Source organism: Podarcis bocagei (genome assembly GCF_964188305.1).
Source record: "Podarcis bocagei genome assembly, chromosome: 12".
In the NCBI taxonomy this organism is placed as follows: Eukaryota; Metazoa; Chordata; class Lepidosauria; order Squamata; family Lacertidae; genus Podarcis; species Podarcis bocagei.
Genome location: NC_138137.1, coordinates 55862288 through 55874411, shown reverse-complemented (window position 1 = coordinate 55874411; position 12124 = coordinate 55862288). Strand labels below are relative to the sequence as shown.

Here is a 12124-nt window from a genome sequence, read left to right as displayed (position 1 = left end):
TTATTGAGGCAGAGAATGGGCATTGGTGGCTAGTGGCCATTGATATCCTCCATGACTTTGGTTCCTTCTTAAAGCCACACAAACTGGTGGCCTTCGCTGTTTCTCATGGCAGTGAATTCCATACCTATAGGGTGTGTTGGAAAGGGGCTTTCTTTTGCCTGTCTTTAATCTTCCAGCATTCAGCCTCGATGGATGGCTTTATGCATTGGTATCCTCTTTTTGTTGTTGTTTAGTCGTTTAGTCGTGTCCGACTCTTCGTGACCCATGGACCAGAGCACGCCAGGCACTCCTGTCTTCCACTGCCTCCCGCAGTTTGGTCAAACTCATGCTGGCAGCTTCGAGAACACTGTCCCACCATCTCTGTCGTCCCCTTCTCCTTGTGCCCTCCATCTTTCCCAACATCAGGGTCTTTTCCAGGGAGTCTTCTCTTCTCATGAGGTGGCCAAAGTATTGGAGCCTCAGCTTCAGGATCTGTCCTTCCAGTGAGCACGCAGGGCTGATTTCCTTAAGAATGGATCGGTTTGATCTTCTTGCAGTCCATGGGACTCTCAAGAGTCTCCTCCAGCACCATAATTCAAAAGCATCCATTCTTCGGCGATCAGCCTTCTTTATGGTCCAGCTCTCACTTCCATACATCACTACTGGGAAAACCATAGCTTTAACTATACGGACCTTTATTGGCAAGGTAATGTCTATGCTTATTAAGATGCTGTCTAGGCTTGTCATTGCTTTTCTCCCAAGAAGCAGGTGTCTTTTAATTTCGTATCCTCTTTACCCATCTTTAATTTTATACACCTCCATTACGTATACACACATTTTTTCCATACCACTAAAAAACCCAGATCATAGAATCATAGAATGGTAGAATTGGAAGGGACCCCAGGGGTCATCTAGTCCAACCCCCACAATACAAGAATCTCAGCTAAAGATATTGCAACCGTTCCTCATAGAGTTGGTGCACGGCCCTTGTTCATTTTGCTTGCCATTTTCTGAACTTCTTCCGGCTGCAATATCCTGCAGTGTTCCAAATGCAGTCACACCAAATATTTGTATAATGGCATTGTGATATTGGCAGAGTCTCACTTCCCACCCCCTGCAAAAAAATCAAAAAAAATCATTCCATGCTATTAGTTGAGGCAGCTTCCTATGTTCTCCTAAAAGTAAAAATAAGTGACAGCCCTATGTATACGCATAACTGTAGCCTGACCCACTGAATGGTTGATGCCAATTGGAAGAAGAAGAAAAAGGCAAAGGGTGGATTTTCTTCACGCAGTAATGATGTACGATCACAGGTTAATCCTCTCTGCCTGAGGAGTGACCTGTTGGGCTAGAGCGAGAGAAAAGGAAATGAAGATAATTAGGGGTTGTCGGAGCTCGGGAGACACTCCAAATTAAGCCATCTGGCTGCCGTTTGAGGCAGGACGAAGCAAGGAAGAGACTTTGCCCATGGCTATTGGGGCTCCCTGTTCCCCCAACATTAATGCGACTCCCCTACCTTCAGGCAGCTATTTAAAGAGACAGCAGGAGGATAGGATGCCTATTGCACATTACTTCTTACTGGGTTATATCATTATACCACCTCTCCAGCTAAAGGTCCCAGGGTCAGTCCTTAGCATGTCCCACACCTGTAACCCTGGAGAACTGCTTCCAGTCAGTGTAGACAATACTGAGCTAGGTAGACCAGTGGTCTGACTCAGTGTAAGGCTGAAATCCAGCATCGCCTGAGCTCTGCGAGTGCGGCTTTCTCCCGACTAAAGTGCAGAATGTTTGAGGACCGGGACATTCACAGGGAAACCAAAATGCTTGTTTACAAAGCTTTGTACTACCAACCTTACTGTATGCTTGTGAAATGTGGACCACTTATAAACGCCATCTCCAACTCCTCAAAAGATTCCATCAACTGTGTCTCTGAAAATTTTTTACACACCACTTGGGAAGACAGGCAAACTAATACCAGTGTACTGGAAGAAGCAAAGATCACCAGTGTGGAAGCAAGGATTTTTCAACATCAACTTCGTTGGACTGGTCATGTTGTGCGGATGCCTGATGATTGTCTTCCAAAGCAACTACTCTATTCCGAATATAAAAATGTAAAGTGTAATGCTGGTGGTCAACAAAAGAGGTTTAAAGACTGTCTCAAGGCAAATCTAAAAAAACGTAGTATAAACACCGACAACTGGGAAACACTGGCCTGCGAGCGCTCCAGTTGGAGAACAGCCTTTCCCAAAGGGGTCATGGGCTTTGAAGACACTCGAACTCAGGACGCAAGGGAGAAATGTGGTAAGAGGAAGGCACGCTTGGCAAATCCACACTGTGATCAACTCCCACCAGAAAACCAATATCCCCACTGTGGAAGGACGTGTGGATCCAGAATTGGCCTCCACAGTCACGGACTCATTGTTAAAACCGTGTTTATGGAAGACAATCTTACTCGGCTACGAGGGATCGCCAAAGGAGAAGTGGAGCCTGCTTTAGGGCTCCTTCAGACATCCTTTTCATGGTGCATTCGTGATAACTTTGCTTATGATGGTATTGGGGCAGTTACTCTACAATCCCACTTCCAGTACTCATTGTGTCTGTAGCTATTTTGGGGCCGGCATACAGACCCTCCAAGTGTCCCTATTTTCCAGGGACAGCCCTGGTTTTACAGAAGGCGTCCCAGTTTCTGATTTAATCCTGGAATATCCCATCCCTATTTTCATCGGAGAAATGTTGGAGGGTATGCGACATACTGCTTCCTTTCCAATCAGGCTATGGCCCATAGCTTCCTGCCGGAAGCCTGTAACTTTTTATTCCACAAATGTTCCATGTTTATTTAGTTTTGTGCTCCGCTTTTGTTTTGATATAGCGCAAGAGTAACCCTCCAGGTGACAATAATGTACTGTAGTAACACTGGGGAAGCATCACAGAGCAACTAATGCCATAGAATGGTGTGTGGATGGTTCAGTTTAAATCTGCCACTGTTGCATCAGCGAAACTTTACAGTATACAACCATCCAAAAAAACACCACTCTGGAGGAGCCCATATACGGAGTCAGACAATTGTTCCATCTAACTCAGAATCGCCTGCACTGCCTGCCACGCAAGACTGGACTCTCACAAGTTTTTCTTGCAGATGGGAACCAAAAGAAGCCAGCTGTGAGTGGTGACGGCCCTGCCTCTATCATTCTGTATTGCAGTTTCCCCTAACCTGGTGCCTTCCAGATGTTTTGGGCTACAACTCCCAACATCGCTAGCCAGCATGCATAACAGCCAGGGATGATGGGAACTACCATGAGAAGTCTGGAGCATGGCAACATGAGAACGGGGCCTTTTCTGCAGTGGCTCCCCATCTGTGGAATGCTCTCCCCAGGGAGCTTTGCCTGGAGCCTTCATTATACACCTTTAGGCACCAGGCAAAAACGTTCCTCTTTTACCAGGCCTTTGGCTGATTGACATCCAATGCCCTTTTAAAATGGAGGGTATTATTGGGTTGTTTTTGATTATGCATTTTGTGTTTTTATATTGTGATTTTATATTATCAACCGTCCTGGGACCAGAGAATACAGGGCAGTATACAAATTTAATAATAATAATAATAATAATAATAATAATAATAATAATAATAATAATTACTCATAAGCTGAGCAAAGGTTGACAAAGCCAACAATAGCCTGGGTCAGTCTTCCATAACCTGGGGTCTTCCATCTGCTTTGGACTACACCTCCCACCAGCTCATGCTGGCCAGTGCCAATGGGAGTTGTAGTCTGGGCTGGGAGCATCCTAATGCCCTAATGCTTTCCTTAATGTTAGGGGGCACTCTCTGGGGTGTTCGTGTGCGGTGAACCCCCAAAATAACTCAGCGAGGACCGAGCATGCTTAGCAGAGGGGAAATAGAAAACCAGGTCGGAGAAGGAATGGAGCAGAGCGTCTCGCAAAAGGATGTGGCTGGCTAAGACACCAAGCAGGATAACTCTGCCTTTGTACTGCAGGTCACACCAGTACATTAAGCTGCACCCAACACATGTAGATGGAGACCTTAAAGGAGTAGCAGACCCACTGAAATGATCATTACTAACCTAAGTAGGTTTGTGGATTCCAGTGGGTCTACTCTGAATGGGATGAGCATAGGAGGCAACCCATATGCCCATCAGGAAAATATACATACACATTTTGTGATCAGGACTGTTGCAAATGTCACAAGTTGCAAGTGAGATGACAGGACAAACTGGCAGGGAGTGTGTGTGTGTGTGTGTGTGTGTGTGTGTGTGTGTCACCCTTCTCATTCTCTCCAAAGCATTTCTGTGAACTCCTAGCCCCGATGTGCCCCAAGGAAGTGGGTCTGGTTTTCTGACAGTGTATAGCTTCCTTTCAACCTCCAACAATGGAGTGGGGGCTGGGGGCTGGGAAGGTGGGCTTGTGAACCCATCACTCACAAGCTCAAGGGCTGCAGGGACTTTCACCCTTCGGAGCTGAGGTCTTTGTCCGAACAGAGACCCGTCAGAATCACTTCCTGACCTTTGAGCTGCATAAAGTATCTCGGCATTGATTTATGCATGAACTGAGAATGGGATGGGGATGGGGTTGGGGTTGGGGTTGGGTGGGAGAGGAAGGGAGGGTTAAATGATGTCATCATTACTTCTTGTAAACTGAGAGGAGGCCAGAATGCTTTGCCCAGACCTATCAGCTTAGCAGTACAATAATGTTTTCTGCAAGCTTACTTACACCAGCCAAAGAAGTCATCAGTGGGCAGGTGTTCAAGTATCATGAACCACAGCATGGTGATCTGCAGCAAGTTAGGCAGAGATGAAGCACGTCGGAGGAGTGTTGGAGCAAAGTAGAAAAAGACAAATTCGCCTTCTCTTGAGGACTCTTTGCAACCCAAGAAACGTTGGAAAGCTGCTAAAGTGATTAGAAGCAAGGGAAACAGGTTAATAGTTTAATGAGCCCTATATGGCCCTATATGGCCTAGGACCCTCATACCTATGGGACTGCCTCTCCTGGTATGTCCCACAGAGGACCTTACGGTCTTCAAAGAAAGACATCTTGGCGGTCCCGGGCCACTGGGAGGTTAGGCTGGCCTCAACCAGAGCCAGGGCTTTTTCGGGCGTGGCCCCGATCTGGTGGAACGCTCTGTCACAAGAGACTAGTGTCCTATGGGACTTGACATCTTTCCGCAGGGCCTTCAAGACAGAGCTGTTCCACCAGAACTCTAGCCCAATGGTTGCCATTAATTTGATTCTGAATTGATTTTAGAATGCTGTGTTACTTTTATTGTTCGATGCTCTGAGCCCGGCTTCGGCTGGGGAGGGCGGGATATAATTAAATTATTATTATTATTATTATTATTATTATTATTATTATTATTATTATTATTATGATGATGATGATGAAATTGATTTTATTGGGTTGTTGTGATATAGGAACAGTAGGAAGTTTCCTTATACTGAGTCATCAAATCATAGAACTGTAGAGTTGGAAGGGACCCCAAGGGTCATCCATCCCAAACCCCCTGAAATGCAGGAAGCTCAGCTAAAGAATCCATGACAGACAGCCATCCAACCTCTGCTTAGAAACATCCAAGGAAGGACTGGTCCATCTAGCTTAGTACTGTCAACACTGACTGGCAACAGCCCTCCCAAGATTTCCAGCAGGGGACATTCCCAGCTCTATATGGAGATGATGATGATGATAAATTTTATTTATACCCCGCCCTCCCCAGCCAAGGCCGGGCTCAGGACGGCTAACACCAGGTATAAAAACAATTGATTAATGCTGTGGATTGAACCTACAACCTTCAGCACACAAAGCAGTTACTCGACCGCTGGTCCACAGGCCTGCGATGTAACGACAACGCTCAACTATATAATGCTGGTTGGGGCTGGCGGGAGTTGACAATCCCAAACATCCAGAGACTTAGGGATACAGGAGCCTGCTTTCCAGTTGATACACCTCTAGATCGGGGATGGGGAACTTTTGACCCTGCAGATGTCATTGGACTCCAGCTGCCATTGGCCCCAGACAGCTTGGCCAATGGTTAGGGACTGTGAGTTGAGCAGTATCTGCAGAACACTGAGTTGGCTAACTCTCAATTGCAGAAGGCAATTCACTTCGCAACTAGAAGAAGAAGAGTTTGGATTTGATATCCTGCCTTTCACTCCCTTTAAGGAGTCTCAAAGCGGCTAACATTCTCCTTTCCCTCCCTCCCCCACAACAAACACTCTGTGAGAGGTGAGTGGGGCTGAGAGACTTCAGAGAAGTGTGACTAGCCCAAGGTCACCCAGCAGCTGCATGTGGAGGAGCGGAGACGCGAACCTGGTTCACCAGATTACGAGACTACTGCTCTTAACCATCCATCCACTGGCTCTCCTACCAAAACTCTGGAATGATTGTGAACTGTCCTGCTCTGAATAAAATAATTTAAAAATTATCCAGTAGCACCTTAGAGACCAACTAGGTTTGTTCTGGGTATAAGCTTTCGTGTGCCTGAAGAAGTGTGCATGCACATGAAAGCTTATACAGTCATACCTCGGGTTACAGACACTTCAGGTTGCGTTTTTTCAGGTTACAGACCCACCGAACCCCGGAAGTACCGGAACAGGTTATTTCTAGGTTTCAGCAGTCACGCATGCGCAGAAGCGCTAAATCGCTTTTGCGCATGTGCAGAAGTGCCGCATCGCAACCTGCGCGTGTGCAGATGCGCCACTGTGGGTTGCAAACGCTGCGGGTTGTGAACATGCATCCCGCATGGATCATGTTCGCAACCTGAGCATCCACTGTACCCAGAACAAACTTAGTTGGTATCTAAGGGGCTACTGGACAATTTTTGAATTTTCTATTTATTTCGACTGCGTCAGACCAACACGGCTACCTACCTGAGTCTACCTGCTCTGGTTAGACTAGAAAGCAGAAATCTACACTGAGATTCCTGCATTGCCGGGGGTTGGGCTAGATGGCCTTTGGGTTCCCTTCCAACTCTCCAGTTCTGTGAACTCAGCTCAGCCCTCATCACCCAACTTCCAAAGTATGTGTGCCGCTTCCGTTTCTGCACTTTTACAAGGGCTGTGATTTCACAGTGGCTGTTTCTTTTCCCGCAGCTAAAGGCTTGGCTTCTCTCTCTCTCTGCCCAGGGGCTTATAACTCCCAGGCAGGGCCCATAAAGCTTGTTTCCCACTGGTGACCCCGCTACTTAACACATAGGTGAGAGGGATCCTTCCTTCACCCTGCTTTTGTTATGCAGGGTTAGGGTTTATTGAGCTATTGTTTGTCCTTCAAGAGGGTTTTTCCACCTCGCCCCCATTTCCTTTCTCAGGAAACTCAGGGCCCCAAAGACACCCCGAGTGAAGCCAAAGAAATATGTTTTTAAGAGAGAAGCCCATTCCATGCATTTACAGCCCCTGCAAGCATCCCCTTGTAAAGTAATTGGGCAGTTTGTTTTTTTAAAAAACACATTCTCTTCCTCAAAAGTGCATCCCAACTAAACTGCAGAAGGTACCCAAGACTGAGCAATGAAAATAGGTACCAATTTCACGAAGGCTCAAAAAGCAGGGCTTTTTCCAGTCACCACCACCATGCCCCAGTAAAGATATCTTGTCCTTTCCAAGTCCTTCCCACCACCCACCTCACCTTTTCCCAGGCTCAGTGGCGAGTTGGGAAAAGTTAAGTGCTAACGGCTTCCCTGCAAAGAATCCTGATGAGAACTGCAGTTGGTGAAGAGTGCTGGGAGTTGTTGAGACACCTTACAGAGCTACAGTTCCCAGCACCCTCAACAAACTACTTCCCACAATTCTTTGAGGAAATCCACGAGTGCCAAAGTGGCGTGAGAGGGCTTCAAAATGCAGGGTGTGGCCGGGGCTCACGAGGAGGTTGCCAGTACAATCCTATACAAGTCTACTGAGCTCAATAAGATTCACTCTCAATTAAGCAGGTAAAGAAGGGACGCGGGTGGCGCTGTGGGTTAAACCACAGAGCCTAGGACTTGCCAATCAGAAGGTCGGCAGTTCTAATCCCCGTGATGGGGTGAGCTTCCGTTGCTCGGTCCCTGCTCCTGCCAACCTAGCAGTTCAAAAGCACATCAAAGTGCAAGTAGATAAGTAGGTACCTCCGGCGGGAAGGTAAACGGCATTTCCGTGCGCTGCTCTGGTTCGCCAGAAGGGGCTTAGTCATGCTGGCCCCATGACCTGGAGGCTGTACGCCAGCTCCCTCGGCCAATAAAGCGAGATGAGCGCCGCAACCCCAGAGTTGGCCACGACTGGACCTAATGGTTAGGGGTCCTTTTACCTCTACCTTAAGCAGGGTTAGCCAATGTGGGGCACCTCCCAAGTTAGTTGGTTTGCAACTCCCAATATCTCTGGCTGGTTTCCACGCTGGCTGGGCCTGATGGGAGCTGCAGTCCACTACTACTACTAAGGGACGCGGGTGGTGCTGTGGTCTAAACCACAGAACCTAGGGCTTGCCGACCAGAAGGTCGGCGGTTTGAATCCCCATGACGGGGTGAGTTCCCGTTGCTCGGTCCCTGCTCCTGCCAACCTAGCAGTTCAAAAGCAGGCCAAAAAGTGCAAGTAGATAAATAGATACCACTCTGGCAGGAAGGTAAATGGTGTTTCCGTGCGCTGCTCTGGTTTGCCAGAAGCGGCTTAGTCATGCTGGCCACATGACCCGGAAGCTGTCTGCAGACAAAACACCGGCTCCCTCGGCCTATAGACCAAGATGATCACGCAACCTCAGAGTCGTCTGCGACTGGACCTAACGGTCAGGGGTACCTTTACCTTTACTACTACCACAGAGATGGGGATATTTTTTGCGCCCAAGGACCACATTTCCTTCTGAGCAGCCACACATACCAGTAGCAGGCAGAACCAGAGGCAACAGTGGCAGAGAAATGCTTTTCTTCAGAAGGCTGCAATCTTCTTCTTCTTTTTAAATCTAAGCTTCAAATACAGTGATGCCTTGCGTTACAGACGCTTCAGGTTACAGACGCTTCAGGTTACAGACTCTGCTAACCCAGAAATAGTACCTCGGGTTAAGAACTTTGCTTCAGGATGAGAACAGAAATCACGTGGTGGCAGCGGGAGGTCCCATTAGCTAAAGTGGTGCTTCAGGTTAAGAACAGTTTCAGGTTAAGAACGGACCTCCAGAATGAATTAAGTTCTTAACCCGAGGTACCACTGTAATAACAAAGACAAAAGACTCTGAGCCTGCTTTAGGGAAGTGTCCTGAGAAGTCTCCATCCAGGCCTGCATGAGGCTAAGAACAGAATAATAGAGTTGGAAGGGACTGCGAGGCCCATATAGTCCAAGCCCCGCAGTGCAGGAACCAGAGCCCAAGGAAACATTCCAGCAAGGCAAAGACCCTCGAAGAGTGAAGCAGGCGTCAGTGGGGTGTGTGGCCTGGAGAGATTTCCAAGGGCCAAAAACGCCTGGCTAGTCCCTGGCCTGAGGTTGCCCCTCCCTGACTACTGCTCTCCACCAGCCACAGCAAGGAGGAAAGCAGTGTGGTGTAGTGGTTAGGAGCGGTAGTCTCGTAATCTGGGGAACCGGGTTCGCTTCCCCGCTCCTCCACATGCAGCTGCTGGGTGACCTTGGGCCAGTCACACTTCTCTGAAGTCTCTCAGCCCCACTCACCTCACAGAGTGTTTGTTGTGGGCGAGGAAGGGAAAGGAGAATGTTAGCCGCTTTGAGACTCCTTGGGGTAGTGATAAAGCGGGATATCAAATCCAAACTCTTCATCTTCTTGCCCTGTGCCACGACTCACCTGTCTGTGCAAGCGGCAATAGCATGAGAGATCACATGGCTACCCACTCGCTACCTGCAAAAGGCAGCGAGCAGCCGCCCCCTCCCTGCTTTTTCACATTTTTAGTGCACTGCAACTCCTAAGGAGGAATACGAGACACTCGCAGGGAGACACACCCTGCTTACCACATCCTGGATACCCAGGTGAGCAAAGCTTAGCGGGGGACAGAGGTCATCCGGGACACAAAGCAACGGAATAAATTAATTTCACCAAGTAAAACGAGGTTTTGAGAAGCTGGGAAGAAGTCCGGGCGTTACACGCAACTGTCTTCCTCTCTCTTTAAAAAACGGTTTCATTCATTTTACAATACTTGGCAGATTATATAAACCTAAAAATACTGTAGAGATAGAAAGAACACCAATGGCAAGATACAAACAGCTGGTGGCACGGCAGGGCGATTTTAACAAACTGGTTTTATAAATGCTAAGAAAATGGTCCAGTCCCTTCCTCCCTTGGCAGAGAGAAATGCAAGCAGCCAGTTCTAGAGGCTTCTGCTGCGACTGCTTGTGTGTGTTGAGACCCGGCTAGTGTTGAGGCAAAGCCACAGAGCAGCCCTCTCCCAAACCCTGCCTTCTCGTTGCTGCTTACCTGGACAGGGCTGGCAGGAGAGAATGGCAAGGCTCTGTGGTTACACCGAGGTGAGGGCTGGACTGGAGGAGGCGAATTCACTGGCACATGCATGGCGCCCACCTCGCTAGCGCCCCAGCTCCGCCCAAGTTAAGCAGTCGTGGCGGCAGTGTGGGAGGGTGGTTCAGCCCCAACATATGCACGGCAGCAGGAGCTGGCGATCCAGTGATCTTTTGCAAACCTTAGGGAACGAACATTAGGCAAGACCCTCTTTACAGTACTTTGCCATGTAAGTGAAAGGAGACAACACGCTTTGGGCTGGGACAGGTAACCGAGTAACCCTGCTGCAGCAAAACCAAGGACTACCTGCTCCTTTAAAGACCAATCAGCGGCGTAGCGTGGGTTGTCAGCACCCGGGGCAAGGCAAGTAATTTGCACCCCCTAACCCCTAACCTGCCGCGTCAGGTGATCTGAGGCGAGTTGCCGCTAGCGCTGCCGCCCAAACGACGCCGCTTGCCCGGAGGAGGGCAGAGAGGCGAGGAAAATGCAACATGGCCCAGCAGCTGCAGCAGTGGCGGCGGGGCTGTGAGGAGGGGCTGCCTGGCGCGCCCTCCGCGGCTCTGACACGCGGGGACCGCGGCGAGCGCTGAGAGCCGCTGCCAGCTTGTCGGTTCCTCGAGACATGGGGCTCTGCTACAGCCTGCGCCCGAGGCTCTTCGGCGACTCCGGAGGCGGCGAGCGCGCCCCCCCAGATGTTGCGCCCGGTGCGGCCGGCCCCCCTTGCACCCCCCACGCTACGCCACTGAGACCAATTGCAGATCCACACCAAACATTTAAAGGACACCCAATGCACATTTAAAGTACTGTACGTGTCTATTTGTTTTTATTATAAATAACTACTGTAGTGGTAGTTTCCCCACTCACAGAGCTGCTGCAATTCCCGGCATCCTTAACAAGCTAGTTCCCAGGATTCTTGGGGGGGGGGGGGAGAGATGCGCTTTAAATGCGCATCACATGCACTTTAAATGCAGGATGTGGATCTGTCGTTAACACCTTTATTGTGTGGCGTATTGGGGGCTTGTGGGTCAAGAGTTATACGAAGGGATCACATCAGTGGGTGTGCCTTTTTCAGATGCAGGTACATAGCCTACATGTCAAGGGGGCCATTTCATACACCTGACAAAGGTTTCAGCCGCAATAAATGCCTTTAGTCTTCAAGCCAGCACAATATTCTTTGTTACTGATGCATAAGGAAGCGTTCCATATGCATCAACAAAAAGGAACCTGGGTGGCTTAGAATCTATACTACTACTACTAATAATAATAATTTTATTATCTATACCCTGCCCTTCTTACTGGGCTGCCCCAGCCACTCTGGTCTGCTTCCAACATAATAAAAGCACTGCAAACTAGGCTTCATGAACTTGAGAGGGGCGTTTCTGCAGCAGTACAGCCTCTGAGATGTACTTAACTCTTCTTACTTTGATAAAGCATTCTGATCTACCCCACACAACCCTCCTAACAGTTGTTGTCGTTGTTGTTTTTGGACTGAGTGTATGTGTGTGTAACACATCAATATAATGTCTGCTTTTTACATTTCTCCTATGGTTTAGCACACATCAGCTGCTCTGGACATTCATCGCCCCCCTTTCGAAAAAAAAACAATGTCCGAAAAAGAGCTCTGCGCAACACAAAAGTTTCGCTCCTAGCGTTTTAAAACCCTTGTCGGAAGAGTTATCAATTCAACCGGGCTACTTTTTGCAAAGTTTAGGCAGCTGCCTAAACT

The 12124-nt window shown here is 48.6% G+C and overlaps 1 long non-coding RNA gene across 1 annotated transcript; it reads right to left on the bottom strand.

Annotated features, from left to right (window-relative positions):
• Window positions 1–9995: 9995 nt before the first annotated feature.
• LOC308569798 lies at window positions 9996–11633 on the bottom strand. Its single transcript, XR_014000864.1, has 2 exons — window positions 11132–11633; window positions 9996–10704 (listed from the first exon to the last, which is right to left on the bottom strand). It is a non-coding gene; the product is annotated as an uncharacterized lncRNA (long non-coding RNA).
• Between the last annotated feature and the right edge of the window lie 491 nt (window positions 11634–12124).